The sequence below is a fragment of the Plectropomus leopardus genome, chromosome 24 (genome assembly GCF_008729295.1).
Source record: "Plectropomus leopardus isolate mb chromosome 24, YSFRI_Pleo_2.0, whole genome shotgun sequence".
Classification (NCBI taxonomy): Eukaryota; Metazoa; Chordata; class Actinopteri; order Perciformes; family Serranidae; genus Plectropomus; species Plectropomus leopardus.
The window spans coordinates 114,358-132,978 of NC_056486.1; the positions used below are offsets into that span (position 1 = coordinate 114,358).

An 18,621-nucleotide genomic window follows, 5' to 3' on the forward strand; every position below is an offset into this window, starting at 1 on the left:
TCCATAAAGCATTTGTCCTCTGTGTCCTCAATGTTGTTTGGACCAAATGTCTGTCCACAGAGCGGGGACCGGTTGTGTGACAGCTCCTCCTGCTGCTAATTCTACATAACAACAAATGAAAACGTCGTCAGTCCACAGAGGAGGACATGTCCCTGACTCGAGTGTCTCGGGTGGTTCTAGGCGGTGTCCAGCAGGTGGAAGCCTCCGTTCTCCTCCCTCAGTCTGTCCCTCTTGCGGGCCTGAACCAGACTGTAGACCACAGCTCCCAGCGTGTTCCTGTTCAGACCGAAGCCCCCCCCCGCCGCGCTCCGTCCAGCCAGACATGTCCCCCTGGACTGACGTCTCGGCCTGACCGCTCACGAAGTACGTCCGGACCTGACGGCAGAGGAGACACGTCCACTGAAAGACGCGTCTCAGTCGTCATGGAGATGCTTTGAAATTAAACTAAACTCTCAGAAATAAAACTCGAGGCGGGTTTGGACAGACTTCAGGTTCTTCGCCGCTGTGCGTTCACACACGTCCGTCACTGGTGATTTTTAACCCTTTGAAACCTTCAGACGCTTTTCACACACATTTAACCCTTTAAACGCCGAGCAAAGTGCTGCCATTACTGTCAAAATTCACTGAAAAAAGACAACTTGGGAAGAAATGTTCACTGGATTCATTTTTTTATTAATTTTAAAAAATGAGCTTTAGAGAATTATTTTTAAAAGCTTAAATAATTGTTACAAAATTCTGAAAATCTTCAAAACACTTTTTGAAGTCATTCCCTTTTTTAAAAAACGTTTTAAAATTTATTTAAATTAATTTTCAGGTCATTTTTTGTAGCCTTTGGCTTTTTTGTTTTTGCTAATGTTTGCGTGGTTTCTTCTGTCTTTGCTCAGGAGCTCGTTCTCTGGACGCAGACGGCGTTCAGATGTCGGAAACATTCAGCCCTCAGAGAGCAACTTAACATGACAAAATATACATATATATATATATATATATATATATATATATGTATATAATTATATACACATGTATACGTGTATATATACACGTACACATGTGTATATATACACGTATAAATGGCATAAAAAACTGTGAAAGGTAATTTCCTTTCACAGTTTTTTATTTTGTGAATTTTGGGACATTTCACGTAAAGTTGCTCGTTCCCTTTTTCTTCTTGTTTTTGTCAGAAATCAAACCGGAGCGCTCGATGTTTCAAAGATTTAAATATTGAAGGAAAAGCACAAAAAAAGCTGAATATCTGTCCACCCGAGTTTCTACAATTCTACAGTTTCATTTAGCAGACGCTTTTATCCAAAGCGACGTACAACACAAGCAAGAATTTAGACTTAAGGAAAAAACCCTTAGTAAGTGCAAAAAGTGCTTCAGGTGTGATTGGTCACAGGTATTGCCGTCTAGTGGCAGAAGAAGTGCCGCACAGCCTGCCCCCCCCCCCCCCCCCCCCCTTTTTTTTTTTTTGGAAACCAAAGTAATAACCAGTAGTGATCTCAGCATCTGAGATTCAACAATCTCAGTATCACTACTTACGATGACAGTCAACATACAACATCACACAACTTTGTCAGTGCTAGATAAAGGAGTTTCAAAGGTTAAACAAACAGTCTGCCTTCCCGTCAGCTGAAAAACACAAATGAAAAGTTGAAAAGCTCGCGTGTGAACGCTGCTGAATTAAACAGAATCAAAACGCTGTCTGACCTTCCCGTGACGCTCACTGATGCCCTTCAGGTAAATGTTCCCTCTGAGCTGCCGTAGGAAGCCGCGCTCCACCAAAATACAGCTGGTGGACTCAGGGACCTGAGGGAGGTCAAAGGTCATCACACAGAGACTCATACAAACAGGGACAGACGTGTCCTCAGCAGGTGTGTCCTCACCTGGACCCTCCCGCTGATGCCGGTGCTCTCCATCCTGCTCGCCATGTTCACTGTCGTTCCCCAGATGTCATACTGAGGTTTGGTGGCGCCGATCACGCCCGCAATGACGGGGCCGTGGGCCATACCTGTCCCCACAGAGGACGTTCAGACGTGACTTTACTGCGTCCCAGACAGGACGACTTTTTTATTTTTTTAAACTTAGAGTGAGAAAGAAGCAAGTACGTTAACGAGTCACAGTGCCGAGAAAAAAAGCTTCAGACCACGAATGTGATGTTTTTATCATTTAAAAAACTTCATCAAAATGAATTTCAGCTAATTCAAAGTTTAATCATTTTAAAAAATCACAGAAATGAACGTCAGCTCATTTAATTTTCATCATTTTAGCACGGTGAACGTTTGTGATCAAAACATCACAAGAATGAATATTTGATAAATGTTGAACTTTAAACACACGAAATCCTGCTGAAACTGAAGGAAGAAGAAGAATTCAACCCAACAGAAAACTTAAAAAAACTGAAACAAATCTTTTGCTTTCACAAACACCAGAAAGAAAAAAGCGAAAAACGGCCGAAGATGAACGAGTTCAGCATCTTAGTTTTCGTACCGACTCTCAGCTGGAAGCAGCTTCCCGTGTGAGTGTTGATGTGTTTGAGCGTCTCCTGCATCGCCAGAGACAACAGCAGCAGCTCTGTCAGGTGATGCCAGCTGTCCACACACTCCTGAGACACATACACAGGGACACAGGGACACAGGGACAGGGACACAGAGAGACAGAGACACAGGGACAGAGACACAGAGAGACAGAGACACAGGGACAGAGACACAGGGACAGAGAGGCACAGAGACACAGGGACAGAGACACAGAGAGACAGAGACACAGGGACAGGGACACAGAGAGACAGAGACACAGGGACAGAGACACAGAGAGACAGAGACACAGGGACAGAGACACAGGGACAGAGACACAGAGGGACAGAGACACAGGGACAGAGACACAGGGACAGAGACACAGGGACAGAGAGGCACAGAGACACAGGGACAGAGACACAGAGAGACAGAGACACAGGGACAGAGACACAGAGAGACAGAGACACAGGGACAGGGACACAGAGAGACAGGGACACAGGGACAGGACACAGAGTGACAGAGACACAGGGACAGAGACACAGGGACAGAGACACAGAGAGACAGAGACACAGGGACAGAGACACAGAGAGACAGAGACACAGGGACAGAGACACAGAGAGACAGAGACACAGGGACAGGGACACAGAGAGACAGAGACACAGGACAGAGACACAGGGACAGAGAGGCACAGAGACACACAGGGACAGAGACATAGAGAGACAGAGACACAGGGACAGAGACACAGGGACAGAGAGGCACAGAGACACACAGGGACAGAGACACAGAGAGACAGAGACACAGGGACACAGGGACAGAGAGACAGGGACAGAGACACACAGAGACACACAGGGACAGAGACACAGGGACAGAGAGACAGAGAGACAGAGACACACAGAGACACGGGGACAGAGAGACACAGGGACACACAGAGACACACAGAGACACACATACACAGGGACAGAGACTCAGAGAGACCACACAGAGAGACACAGGGACAGAGACACAGACACACAGAGACACACAGAGACACACAGAGACACACAGAAACACGCACACAGACACACAGAGACACACAGACACACAGACACACACACACACACACACACACAGACAGAGACACAGAGACACACACACACACAGGGACAGAGACACAGAGAGACAGAGAGACAGAGACACACAGGGACAGAGACACAGAGAGACAGAGACACAGGGACAGAGACACAGAGAGACAGAGACACAGGGACAGGGACACAGAGAGACAGAGAGACAGAGACACACAGGGACAGAGACACAGAGAGACAGAGACACAGGGACAGAGACACAGAGAGACAGAGACACAGGGACAGGGACACAGAGAGACAGAGAGACAGAGACACACAGGACAGAGACACCGGGACACACACACACACACACACACACACACACACAGGGACAGAGACACAGAGACACACACACACACAGAGAACAGAGACACAGAGACACACAGACACAAAGACACACAGGACACAGAGACACAGAGAGACAGAGACACAGGGACAGAGACACAGAGAGACAGAGACACAGGGACAGGGACACAGAGAGACAGGGACACAGGGACAGGGACACAGAGAGACAGAGACACAGGGACAGAGACACAGGGACAGAGACACAGAGAGACAGAGACACAGGGACAGAGACACAGAGAGACAGAGACACAGGGACAAGACACAGGGACAGAGACACAGAGAGACAGAGACACAGGGACAGAGACACAGAGAGACAGAGACACAGGGACAGAGACACAGAGAGACAGAGACACAGAGAAGACAAACACGCACAGAGACAGAGACAGAGACACAGACACAGACATCAACCAAAACACACACACACACACACACACACACACACACACACAGGGAGACAACATAAAGACACCTGGAGACAGTCTCTGTGTGTATTTAACATGTAAAATATTAATTCTAATACTAGCAGAACTTCAACGCTGCAAAAAAAGTGTGATGTAAACAAACAAACAAACAAACACACAAAACAAACAAACAAACAAACAAACAGTGAGCCACCTGTCTGTCAGGAGAGAGACCCGACGCCGCCATGTAGGAGCTGCCGAATGGTTTAATCTTCTCCACTTCCTGAAAATAACACTCGTCCAGCAGCTGACGCAAACAAACAAACAAACACACAAACAAACAAACAAACACACAAACAAACACAGTGAATGAGTGTGTGTGAAATTGTTGGTGGTCCCTCTGGTGTTGACTGAGTCAGTTTGTTGAAATGACAGGATTTAAGTTTGTGTGTGTGTGTGTGTGTGTGTGTGTGTTTGTGTGTGTGTGTGTGTGACCTCATCGAAGGCAGTGATGATGTTGTTGAGGAGGCGGAGACACTCGACGTGCTGATGAACGACCTCCTTCTGCTCGTAGAAGTCAGAGAATCCAGGCAGCGAGGCGAATAGGACACCAACTCGCTCGTACGACTGAGAGTACAGCTCCTGGAAAACACACACACACACACACACACACACACACACACACACACACACACACACACACACACACACACACACAAAACGTGAACACCTGTAGACACACACAGACTCGGGCAGTGTGTGCGTGTGTGTGTGTGTGTGTGTGTGGGTACCTCGTCGTCGTGCGGTCTCTCTGCAGGAAGTGCTGGGCGACGTGGGCGGGCAGGATGTTGAGCAGCAGACACTCGTTGTGCTCCCTCAGCTCCTTCATGTCCTCCACTTCCTTCCTCGCCTGCAGGCGCCACAGGAAGTCCAGCCGCGCCGTCGCCTCCAGCTGCCGACCAAGAAGGACACAGACCTTCAGACTGAAGACAAAGGCTGTCTGCTGAAACATCGTGACACGAATCTATCGCTGGGCGTTATTTTCGGTCCCAGCCGGAACACATCAGCCATCTTTAGTATGATCATTACTTGTCCAGTGACGACATGAACAAAAGATCTCCGCCTGGATTCGAACAGGTGATCAACGATACGAAGAAATGTCACTCACGTTTCTGTTGAGCCACCAGAGGCGAAGAACGATACAGGCAGCCAGAAGGTTACAATCCTCAAAACTAGTGTGGTATCCTCACCAGTAAACGCTTCATAGGATACAGTTTCAGTGCGTCTAAAACGTGAGCGTGTTTAAGTACACCGGGCCGTGCGTATAGCCTAACAGTTTATAAAAGCGCTGACAATGTTATCTGTGCCCCGATCCCCACAATCATTTCGCTTTCGTGCGTACTATCATCCCCATCGATTAACTATTAAAGCTGACAGTCGCGTCTGATGTGAATGAAAAAGTATTAATGAATACTGTAGAAGGTAAATGGGATGAAATACATGCACGTCTGTAGCCGTTAATATACGTTATATCACGTTACCCACAGCGAGCGTCACGTTACACGCCAACACGTGTGTCTGCACGTGTAAGTGCATGAAAGCAAACAGGGAACATGTGAATGAATAATTCTTCCTCCTCCCAGTTTCACTCATGGCGTATGTTTGTGTTGTGTGATGGTGCCTGCAGGGCCGATTTACATTAATCTGCACCTGTAAATGTGGGCGTGGAGGGGGAGGAGTCTAGTGCTCCTACAGGTGTGCTCGATTCCACATTGATTGAGATGTACAAAGGAAATGTGCTCCGATTCATGCGTGCGCACGGTTTCATACATCTGGATTTTTTTGTGCGTACCACGTTTTCTGGATTTAAGCGTATGCCATGTTACAGTAACATCCACGCAAGTCTTTGTACTTGAGGCCCAGGAGTCCAACTGGTGGAACCGCTTAAAACCCTGTAGAGTCCAACATTCAAACACTGGAACCAGTGGAACCCATTAAGAACCAGAAGAGCCCAGGTTTCAACCAGTGAAATCAGTGGAACCCATTAGAACCCAAGAGAGTCCAGAGTTTTACCAGTGGAACCCATTAAAACCCAGTGGAACCAGTGGAACCCACCTGTCTGCTGTTGTAGAGGACGGCGACCACGAACATGACCATGAGAATGACACAGACGCCATTCCTGCAGAGATGATGAGACCTGAGAGACAGAGAATGTTCTGATGAGGCGTTAGAACACAAGTCTGGATCAGTGCGTGAGAACACCCCTGAGTCTGGATCAGGTCGTTAGATCACCCCTGAGTCTGGATCAGGTCGTTAGATCACCTGTGTTTTGCTGACACCAGCTAACTACAGAACCTGTTCTACCTGTTGTGCTCTCACCTGTGCGCCTGGATCAGGTAGGTGTAAATGGCGGTGGCCAGCAGGAGAACCGCTAGCTTCAACACGCAGCTCAACCTAAGGAACACCGCACAGGTCGCCATGGCGACCACGCCGCTCAGCACCATGAACTAAAACAGACGGAGCTCCATGATCAGCGAGTGGGTTTTCATCCAGATATAAAATTTGGCAAATTTGTTTTCTTTGAAAACATTTGCTGATGTTTTTAAAGGACAAAATGTTGTGTGCTGACCTCAGGGTGTGTGCAGATGTTGATGTCCGGCCAGGTGGAGGTGGGCGGGGTCACCTGTGAGTTCCCGCCGCTCAGGTGAGTTTCTGACCAATCACACCACAGCTTGAGGAAAGAAACGAGGAGAGAGTCAGACTCTAAAAGTCTTCTGTTGTTGGTCAATGGAGAAACTGGGCAACTTAATGGGCTATCTGATGGGCAACCTCTCTGAGGAGTTGCTTCTTGGTAAATTGCATTTTACAGCTGGCCAACAATGTTGCCTTTCAATTGGAAGTTGCAGCTTCGTGGGCAATCCTGAAAAGTGACAATTCCCAAAAGTTGCTTTAACATTTTTTCTTTGACCTTCGTTGGATGGGTTGCCAGAAAACACCAACTGTTCACATTGTTCCAAGTGATAAATAGGGCAACTCTCACAGTGAAGTTGCTCAAAATGTTGAAGTTGCCACAGGGACTTCTGGTTGCCAAAGAATCAACAGTTTTGAAAAACTAAAAAATCTCAGAAGCTGCCTCAACACACTGTTGCCTGTGGGGATAGTTGATGCATCACACTGCCAAAGTTCTCCAAACCAGCAGCAACGACTGTCAACAAACTGTAGTTGCCGAGTTTGATAGCAACCAGATGTTTGAGTTGCAGCATCAACATTTGAACTATGACCTGCTGAGTCTAAAGACTTTCAGGAAACATTTGTTGCTTTAAACCAACAACTTCTGGTTGCTCGTCTCTTAATACTAATGTTACTAATGTCAATATGTTGGGCAATGTGTCACTTCAACTTTTGACCTCCAGAGGACAAACACCACAGCTGCCTCAGACTCACGATGTCGGAGGTGGCGACCCCGAAGTTGACGGTGATAGCAGTGAGTGTGAGCAGCGTACGGGCACTCTTGGTTTCGTGAACCCAGCAACAGAGTGCCTGCAAGGGGGCGGGGCAATGCTTAAACTCCTCCCCCAGAGTCAGCACCAGCAGCAGGAAGTAAACACCGCCGCCGACCACGAACTGAACCGCCATCGGACACAACCTGAGACATGAGACAGGTGGACACAAGACAGCATTCACACACATTACACTGACAGGTAGGAGGACAGGTGGACAAACATAAAGGACAGGTGGACAGACAGGTGTTTCTCAGGTGTGTCCAGGTGAGTGCAGGTGTGTCCAGGCAACTGCAGGTGTGTCTCTGGTGTGTCTCAGGTGAGGACAGGTGTGTTCAGGTGTGTCTCAGGTGTGTGCAAGAGTGTCTCAGGTGTGTGCAGGTGTGTCTCAGGTGAGTGCAGGTGTGTCTCAGGTGTATCTCAGGTGTGTGCAGGTGTGTCTCAGGTGTGTCTCAGGTGTGTCTCAGGTGTATCTCAGGTGTGTGCAGGTGTGTCTCAGGTGTGTCTCAGGTGAGTGCAGGTGTGTCTCAGGTGTGTGCAGGTGTGTCTCAGGTGAGTGCAGGTGTGTCTCAGGTGTGTCTCAGGTGTGTCTCGGGTGTGTGCAGGGGTGTGCAGGTGTACCTGGGGGCTGGGATGAGCAGCTGGACAGCCATCAGCAGCAGCAGCAGGATGAAGGAACAGACCATGTTGGACTTGAAGAGTTCGTCCCTCATGTGGGAGTACTGGGGGACACAGAGAGGACAGTTAGCACTCACCTGTCTGCTGGCCAGGCCCCGCGCCCTACAGGAAGTGATGTTATTACCTTTCCCTCCATGTGTGAGTCCTTGAACACCTGTGTGAAGGTGGAGATGTGCTCCTTCCTCATGCGCTCGCTGCTGCGAACCTCCATGGCCTGACGGATCCTCTTGTTGACTTCACGGGAGCCCGACTGCTGCGCTGCGATCTGATTGGGCAGCTGGGTCAGCGAGCCGTTAGTGAAGGTGGCGAGGATCTATGGAGCGCCACAGGAGACAAGAAAGGTCAGAGTTCATCCCACATCGTGCCGTCTGTCTCTCAATGTGTCCAGTGTCCTCACAAAGTTCATCCCCAGGCTGTCCCCGAATGGCAGCTCCGCACTCCACGTTGTCATCTCGTCGTAGCTCAGACGCCGTGCCCTCGGGGGCTCCGCCTCTTCCCGAGTCGCTGGGCGGATAAGAAACGTGTCGATGTTGTGTTTCCGTAGAAACTCACTGCGGTCCCCGCCGTGCCCCGCCTCCGTCTCATAGAGCCCGCCGAGACAGTCCAGAGTGGCCTTAGAGATGTGGACCTGCCTGAGAGGACGAGACACAAGACACTGTGGGACAGACAGATAGATGGACAGATCTGCCTGGGAGGACGAGACAGAACTGTCTTCAGTGAGACACTGTGAGACGGCCAGATTTTTTGTAAATTAATTAAATTTTAGTTTAGTGTTCAATAAAGATGCATTTAAATTATGATAATTTTATAAAGTTTATAAAGGTGAATTTTCTTCAAGTCATTTTTGAATGGAGGACATTTCATATTTTCACATTTCAGTTTGTTTTTGGAAATTGAGGATTTTTTATAATCAACAAAACTTTTGGTCATTGAAAAAGAAACTTTACATTTCATGTAAATTGGCCACATTTTTAAAAATGAAAAGATTTTTTCTTTAATGACAAATAAAAACCGTTTTGTGGCTTTCAAACAATGAGGGAGCTTGTTTTGGATGAGGAAAACATTTTTAGTGTAGTACAGACATCACTGTCACATGGGAACATTTAGAAAGGACATATGTCCAGCAGTCGTCCTCCTCATCCTGATGGTCAGGTTATGAGTGAAGAGGTGCGTGATGAGAGTCTGACCCTGCCATGCCGGCGGCCTCCAGACTATTGGCGATGTCCACATCCCAGCTCCAGATGTCAAACTGCCACTTCTGAAGCCCCAAAACACCACAGAGGACCGACCCGGAGTGGACGCCGATCCGCATGTCCACTTCCTGCTGCAGTTCACGACGCACGTACCTGAAACACAACAACATACAATAACAATAAGAACAACATACAACAACAACTATAACAACATACAATTAAAGCTGCAAGCAGCGATGAAAGGGCCCTCCCACCCCCGCCTATGTCGGAGTACTGACGGGACACCAGGTAAAGCGGTCCTTCATTTCTGTGAAAGTCAGATAATGTACGAGAGTTCGGACCCTGGAGTGGACTATTTCACATGGTGTCGTACTTCCAGCGACCACTAGGTGGCAGCAGAGGGGACTTAATGTCCATGTTATCTTGGTGGACATCATTTATTGACCAAACCATGTAAATATCACGTAAATCCAATGATAATTGTCCCTCAAGGCTTACGTGCTCTTGCGACTCGTGAATGTTGTTATACAGATGTGTTCGGGGCGGGATTCTTATGAAACCTATGAGGTTTCAGGCAGACCGGACAATGTACACCAAAGTTTCAACAATTTCCTGTTGTATGGCGAGACATCAAAATTGTACGTCACAAAACTGGAAAACCGTAAAAATTTCAGAGATTAACATTAAATCTTTAGCACAAGTTAGCAAAAGTATGAGGACTGGGAAAGGCCAAAAATCAGCACAAAATTCAAAATGGCCGACTTCCTGTTAGGTTTTGGGGGTGGGTCCAAGAGGCTTTTTATGCGTCTAGGCATGATACATGAGTGTACCGATTTTCGTAAATGTGGGTTAAACTGGGTATTGGGGCTGGCTACACATTAGGGGGCGCAATGGAGCCATTTCACCACGCCTGTTTAAGAAAACCACCAACATACAAAATTCCAAAAATTTTCGCTGGGCCGGACGAGCGTACCAACTTTCAGGAGTTTTTGGGTTTGTTTAGGCCTCCAAAAATGCGATTTATTGGGGAGACAAAGAATAATTCCAAGAGGGTTCAACAACAACAACAACAACAACAACAATATGGACAACACCAACTATAACAACAATAACGACAACAACATCAACGACAATAACAACAACATCAACGACAATAACGACAACATCAACGACAATAACGACAACAACATCAACAACAACGACAATAACGACAACAACATCGACGACAACGACAATAACGACAACAACATCAACGACAATAACGACAACAACATCAACGACAATATCAACAACAACATCAACGACAATAACGACAACATCAACGACAATAACGACAACAACATCAACGACGATAACCACAATGGCGAACAACAATCACAACAACAGTTTAACAACCATCAACACCGTCTCTGCGAAGCTGGTGTAAACCTGAGTGTGTAAACCTGAGTGTGTAAACCTGAGTGTGTAAACCTGAGTGTGTGCAGGTGAACACTTTTCAGTGAACATATCTCAGTTCATATGTGCAGCTGAACATACAGTATGTCACGAGTATATTCTGGTGAGTATAGTTCCGTGAGTAAAAGTACCTCATGGTGTTGATCATGCTGAGGCCCATCTCCACGCAGCAGCGGGCGTGTCCTCTCTGAGGCTCGGGGACACCAGAGACGCAGTAATAACAGTCTCCCAGGATCTTAATGCGCAGACACTGATGCTCCTGAACACAGGAAATGACACGCAGGAAACATCAGCAGCTGAAATACGAGAACACTTTTAAAGAGGACACAGGTGAAATCATGTTCTGTTTAAAAACGTGAAAAAAGGACAAAAACCACGAAACTCTCATTTAAAACATGAAGCAAAACTGAGAGAAAATGACATTTAACCGCAAACGATGAGCTCAAACTGATGACACAAACTACGACATGAAGCTGACGGGAGGTTAAAGGTCAACATGGGGTTTCTGTGGTTACCATGGTGACCTGACCTCGGCCAGCCGGTCGAAGCGTCCGAAGAGTTCGTTGAGAGTTTTAACGAGTTCCTGAGCAGAAAGAATCAACGACAGAGACGTGAAGCCGATGATGTCAGCAAACAGGATGCTGCAGAGAGACAGAGACTGACATTCACAACGAGAACGACACAATTAACCCTTAGGGACCGTCTGTTATTAACCCTTAGGGACCGTCTGTTATTAACCCTTAGAGACTGTTTGTCTCATTTTAGTTTTTTTCCATCAGAGCAGAAAAATATGACTTGATGTATTATTTCTGGGTGTCATTCTGGGCTTTTGACTCTGAATTTGTCATTTTGACTATTTTCCGCCTGATGAGGTCATTTTGACCATATTTGGCATATGGAGGAAATACATGCTATTTCCACTAGGTGACCTGTCACAGTCAATGTAGCTGCTTAGAGCAGCTACAGTGCTGCATAGTGGCATCATGACAATAACTTGGCATTTAAAGGGTTAAAATTCTTCATCGGTCTTACTTCACGGCTCAGACTGAGTGAGGTCAGCTGCGTGTCCTCACCTGACGTCCTTGTAGTGGTGGATGTAGATCTTGTGGAACTGCTGAGGCAGCAGATATTCGTCCATGGTGACCATGTCGGCGATCATCTCCAGGACCAGGAAGCGCGGCAGGATGGACATCACCAGGCGCTCCTGGAGGACACGTTTGGGACGTAAAGGGTGAATTACATTAAGAACAGTCAGGCATTCAAAGGTCAAAGAGAAGCGAACTTACTGAAAAAAAGTACAAAAGTTTTAGCATCAACATTTACTTAACGTGGCCCACCAGAACTGACAGTCCTCATTCTGTGGAATATTATTATTATTATTATTATTATCATTGTAATTATTATTATTATTATTTATTATTATTATTATTATTATCATTGTTATTACATGAACTATAATACATTACTGTATTATAGTTCATGCATTAACGTGTTCATCACTGACATGTTGCAGCAGGTAAAGCTGGAGCTCATTTTAATGACTTTATACATCATCATTTTTAATTTGGTTTATATTGGACGGTGAAAAGGGTCCTGGCATGGAGCCCTGTGGGACACCTCTAAGAAAGCTGAAATACTTACAGTGAAAAAGACCAGAGAGGTGATTTAACAACCGTTAACTGTTCCTGTATGTTGTAATTCTACAGAATCCTGATGTAAATATTTATCTTTTTGTCTTTTTTTTACTGTTCCTGTATGTTGTTATTCTATGTAAGGTCTTTTACCTTTGCTGTTATTGTATGTTATATCTATATGATATCTATATAAAGCTGAAGTGGGGACCGCAACTGGAAACCAGCAGCTGGAAACCAGCAGCAGCTGGACTGTCTGTGAAACCTCACTTACTGCAGGCTGACTTTTCTAACTCACATTATCCTGAACAAACATATGAATTATTATACGAAATAAGGCAGAGCAGAACAACAGCTGCTGGTGTGGAGGCTTCAGATCGGCAGAGACGGGTCGGAGTCTCGCCGTTTGTTTATGTATCGTGATGTAACGTCACGTGACGTGTGTTTTCAGTCAGTATTGATCACCGACACAAAAACAATGACGGCTGTAGAGGGATTTTACTTTGTTATCAGCTGACAGCAGAATCACCAACATCATGACATTCTGGAGTTTCCTCGCCGTCAGCTGGTTTCAGCCGGCAGCGATGGCGTACGTTCGCCCTCAGCTGTCATTACAGAAGTTACACAGTCACCACAGCAGAGCCTTCAATAACTGACATGTCTGTGAGCCGTTTAGTTTATGATTAATGTGAGAATACAGACTGTAAAAACTGATTCTTCACCCTGCAGACAGACTGCTCATTAAAGGGCCTGACGCTCACACGCCTGCAGCTTCAGGTCAAGGACCACAGACAGGCTAACTACAGACAGGCTAACCACAGACAGGCTAACTACAGACAGGTTAACCACAGACAGGTTAACCACAGACAGGCTAACTACAGACAGGTTAACCACAGACAGGTTAACCACAGACAGGTTAACCACAGACAGGCTAACCACAGACAGGCTAACTACAGACAGGTTAACCACAGACAGGTTAACCACAGACAGGCTAACTACAGACAGGCTAACCACAGACAGGCTAACCACAGACAGGCTAACCACAGACAGGTTAACCACAGACAGGTTAACTACAGACAGATTAACTACAGACAGGCTAACCACAGACAGGTTAACGTGACATTTAAAACAAACCTGACTTCAATCTAAGTCTGATCTCTGATTAATCTGTGAGTCTGCGTCCTGCAGGTACACTGCTGTCCCTGTTTAATGTCTCTGAGCTCCAGGACAAAGTGTCCTCAGAGTTAAACGTTCACCAGCTGACACACACACACACACGCACACACACACACGCACGCACGCACGCACGCACGCACGCACGCACGCACGCACACACACACACATCTGGGGCACCATGCTGTTAGCACAGACCTCCACCATCTGAACATGAGTCAACACAGACCACGACCATGTGGTCCTACCTGTCTGTGGTTCAACCTGTCTGTGGTCCTACCTGTCTGTGGTTCAACCTGTCTGTGGTCCTACCTGTCTGTGGTTCAACCTGTCTGTGGTCCTACCTGTCTGTGGTCCTACCTGTCTGTGGTCCTACCTGTCTGTGGTCCTACCTGTCTGTGGTCCTACCTGTCTGTGGTCTACCTGTCTGTGGTTCAACCTGTCTGTGGTCCTACCTGTCTGTGGTCCTACCTGTCTGTGGTTCAACCTGGCTGTGGTTCAACCTGTCTGTGGTTCAACCTGTCTGTGGTCCTACCTGTTTGTGGTCCTACCTGTCTGTGGTTTACCTGTCTGTGGTTCTACTTGTCTGTGATTAACCGTCTGTGGTCCTACCTGTCTGTGGTTCTCCCTCTCGAGGCGGACTCGTCCCTCGATGCAGCGTCGTGTCTCTAAGAAGACTTGTCTCTGAGTTCGGTCTGACAGATAATGAATGAAGAGACCTGCAGTATTCATGGCCAGATACAGCAGAGCCTTCGACCACACCTGGACAGGTACAGACACACAGGTCACATGATCACAGACACCTGGACAGGTACAGACACACAGGTCACATGATCAGAAACCTGGACAGGTACAGACACACAGGTCACATGATCACAGACACCTGGGACAGGTACAGACACACAGGTCACATGATCACAGACACCTGGACAGGTACAGACACACAGGTCACATGATCACAGACACCTGGACAGGTACAGACACACAGGTCACATGATCACAGACACCTGGACAGGTACAGACACACAGGTCACATGATCACAGACACCTGGACAGGTACAGACACACAGGTCACATGATCACAGACACCTGGACAGGTACAAACACACAGGTCACATGATCACAGACACCTGGACAGGTACAGACAGGTTTGGACGAGCTCGGACCTTCCTGAAGAAGGAGTGGTCGCCATAGTGGCAGCAGACGTCCAGCAGCAGGTGGAGGACGGAGGTGGTTGCCCCGGCGACGATGGCCCAGAGGAGGGGGAGGGGCAGCAGGGTGAAGGTGGAGAAGAGCGAGAAGAAGACGTACCAGGAGTGATCGCTGTCCGTCCAACTGAAGACACCCAGTAACACCTGCAGCGTCTGGGGACAGCCAACTGACCACAGACAGGTACCTGAGGGACACACAGGGACACCTGAGACATCTGAGAAACAACTGACCACAGACAGGTACCTGAGGGACACACAGGGACACCTGAGACATCTGAGAAACAACTGACCACAGACAGGTACCTGAGGGACACACAGGGACACCTGAGACACTGGAGAGAAGTTTTATACGATAATAACCAAAAAAAAAAAAACCCAATATTAAAAAGACGAGACAGACGGGGAGAAGGACAAATATTTGAAAGCTTTCAGTCAAACAAACCAGAAGGAAAGACGGAAAAACGTTATTTTTTCTAGAATAAAAGAAGAAGTTTTCCGTGAAGAGACGGACAGCGATGATGGTCCGACTCACCTCAGCCACCGCGGTGATGATGTCACTTCCCTCCTGGTCAGCGCCAGCACGCAAATACCCGCCCACAGCATGACGGACAGGCCGGCCAGCCAATCACAGGCCAGCCTCGCCCAGCCTGGCGGCCACGTCAGCAGCGAGACGAGCAGCCGCGTCAGGATGTCGATGACGTTGGTGACGACCAGCGACGTCCTTCGTTCGGCCGACGAAAACTGCTGGTAGAGCTGTTCCAGGTCAGCAGACCTTTATTCAAACAAACACAACTTTATTCATAAACCGTCTGCTGTCGCACACAAGGACACACCCCCAAAACAACATTTACCTGGAGAAACCGGACGGCTGTTAAAACATCATTAATAATGTGTATAATAACTGTTATAATTATGCTATAATAACTTTATCATCAGGTGTGTGTAAATATATTCAAATATTAAAGTATATTCAAATCAGTCTGTTCCACCGTGTTCATCACGTCTTTATGAAGGTGTGAACCTTCGTTTACGTTTGTTTACGTTTGTTTACGTTTGTTTACGTTTGATGCATTTTGTTTAGATTTCCTAAATTATTTATTTTTTTATATTTCCTGAAGTGTGTCTGTGTGTGTGTTGTTGTGTGTGTGTGTGTGTGTGTGTGTGTGTGTGTGTGTGTGTGTGTGTGTGTGTGTGTGTGTGTGTGTGTGTGTGTGTGTGTTGTGTGTGTGTGTTTTACTTGAATGTGTGCTGCAGTGCGGGGATGAAGACTCCTCGCACTGTCGACCCCGATGAAACGAAGAAGTCTGCGTCGCTGGGCAAGCTGTGTGCCGTCCGTGTTGCCGTGGTGATCCTCGGAGTGGACGGGTGGATACGAGCGGCTGAAGAGCGCCGCCTCTGCCAGACGGCGGTGCGTGACGCCTTATTGCGAATCTGCCTGCAGGACCGCACCCAGGGAAAGATAACCAACAAGGTTAAATTAACTAAAGCAATAATCTGAGATTATGAATTAATTAATCCACAGATTAATGTTGAGATCAGGATTATGGATTAATTAATCCACAGATTAATGTTGAGATCAGGATTATGGATTAATTAATCCACAGATTAATGTTGAGATCAGGATTATGGATTAATTAATCCACAGATTAATGTTGAGATCAGGATTATGGATTAATTAATCCACAGATTAATGTTGGGATCAGGATTCTGAATTAATTAATCCATACACTGTTGAGATTAGGATTAATATGAATTTAATCTCATCCTGTTGGTGACATCATGGCGTTTACCTGTTGATTTCAGCGATGTAGGCGTCGGTGACGAGGATGCGGTGGCGGTCTCGGTCGAGGCCTCCGGCGAGCCGCAGCGAATACATGTTGTGCTTGTCGATGACGTTGCGGACGGCGTTCTGCCACAGCAGTTGCTTCCTCCTCAGGCCGGGGGCGGGGCTTATGTTGGCGCTGAAGGTAATGTCACTGGTCTGTCGCGCCGCCTTGCAGTTGCCGTTTTCCAGCGTGCCGCCGTCGTCGCCGTCCATGGTTACGAGAGCGGTAAAGACCTCCTCCTCTGCGACCTGATTGGTGGAGGAAGTGTTGGACAATGACGACGGTGACAAAGGTGAATTTCTTTGGTGATTTTAATCATTTCAATTTAATCACTCACCATTTTTTAATTTTATCTCTGATAACTTTTTTAAAAGTTTTTTTTAATTAAAAAAAGGAAACTGAAAAAATATTTTTTTTTAAATTCCTTGTTTTTTTTAAAAAACTGCAGTAAAATAAATAGAAAATTCAGTTTATTTAAAAAGTGATTTCCCATGACGAGCGCGCAGAGAAAATGAAGAAGTTAAAAAAAATCAGCCCAAACGTGGTCACACGTCGACACGCATCAAAACGGCAGAAAGTAAACTCACCGTTATTTTACAGGAATGTTGTTTATCACACATCACATTTCCAGGATTTTTGTTAGTTCCAGGAATTTTCCAGGCCTGGAGGATGTGAGTGCGGGTGAATGGCGTGTCGCGGCTGGCCGCTGGGCTGCGGCGTGGGTCAGGAGCAGGTTTCAGGGTTAATCCAATCAGGCTGCAGCAGAGTTACCTGACCGACACCGGAGCTCGGCAGGAAGTCCTTTAATTAACCAGCAGATTGAGTTCAACCTCCTCCTCTTCCTCCGTATGTAAACAATGACATCACTATCACCACTATACATCACTATTTTTGAATTTAATTTTTTTTTCCTCTCCTTAACAATTTTATCTTACATTTCTATTTCTATTTTACTTATGCACATTCTGTTCTTATTTTATTATATTTTATAATTGTACTTATGTACATAATTTATTTTAATTATTTTTTATTTTAGGACATTTTAGAATACTTTTAGCAATGCATATATTTTATTATTTTACATGTTTGCTTTATTATATATATTTGTACTAATATAGATATGTTGTTCTATAGTTTTACAAATGCACATATTGCATTTCATATTTTATACGTTTACTCCAGTTCATATTTGTACAAATGCACATATTATATCTTACTTAATATTTAACTAATGTACATCATCTTTAAATTACATATATTTTTTTTTACTTTTTTTTATATGTTTTTATGAATGCACTAGTATATTTCACATTATATTATTTTATATCTTTATTTTATATTTTACTAATGCATGTTATGTTTTATTTGAACCTTTTGTTCTTATTTTTGTACATTGTACTGATGTACAGATTTTATTTTAATTAACATTTTTTTAATTTAAGGTTACTTTTTCATATACTTTTAATAATGCAAATATGCTGTATTTTATATTTGTACTAATGTACATATTTTATGTTATACTTCTACTCATGCACATTTTTATATTTTATATAAATTATAAATATTATACAGCAAATATATATGAATGTATTTCTCTTTAT

At 45.8% G+C, this 18,621-nt stretch overlaps 1 pseudogene; it reads right to left on the reverse strand.

Annotated features, from left to right (window-relative positions):
- Positions 1-176: 176 nt before the first annotated feature.
- Positions 177-17,702, reverse strand: LOC121962818 (annotated as a pseudogene).
- Positions 17,703-18,621: the final 919 nt, after the last annotated feature.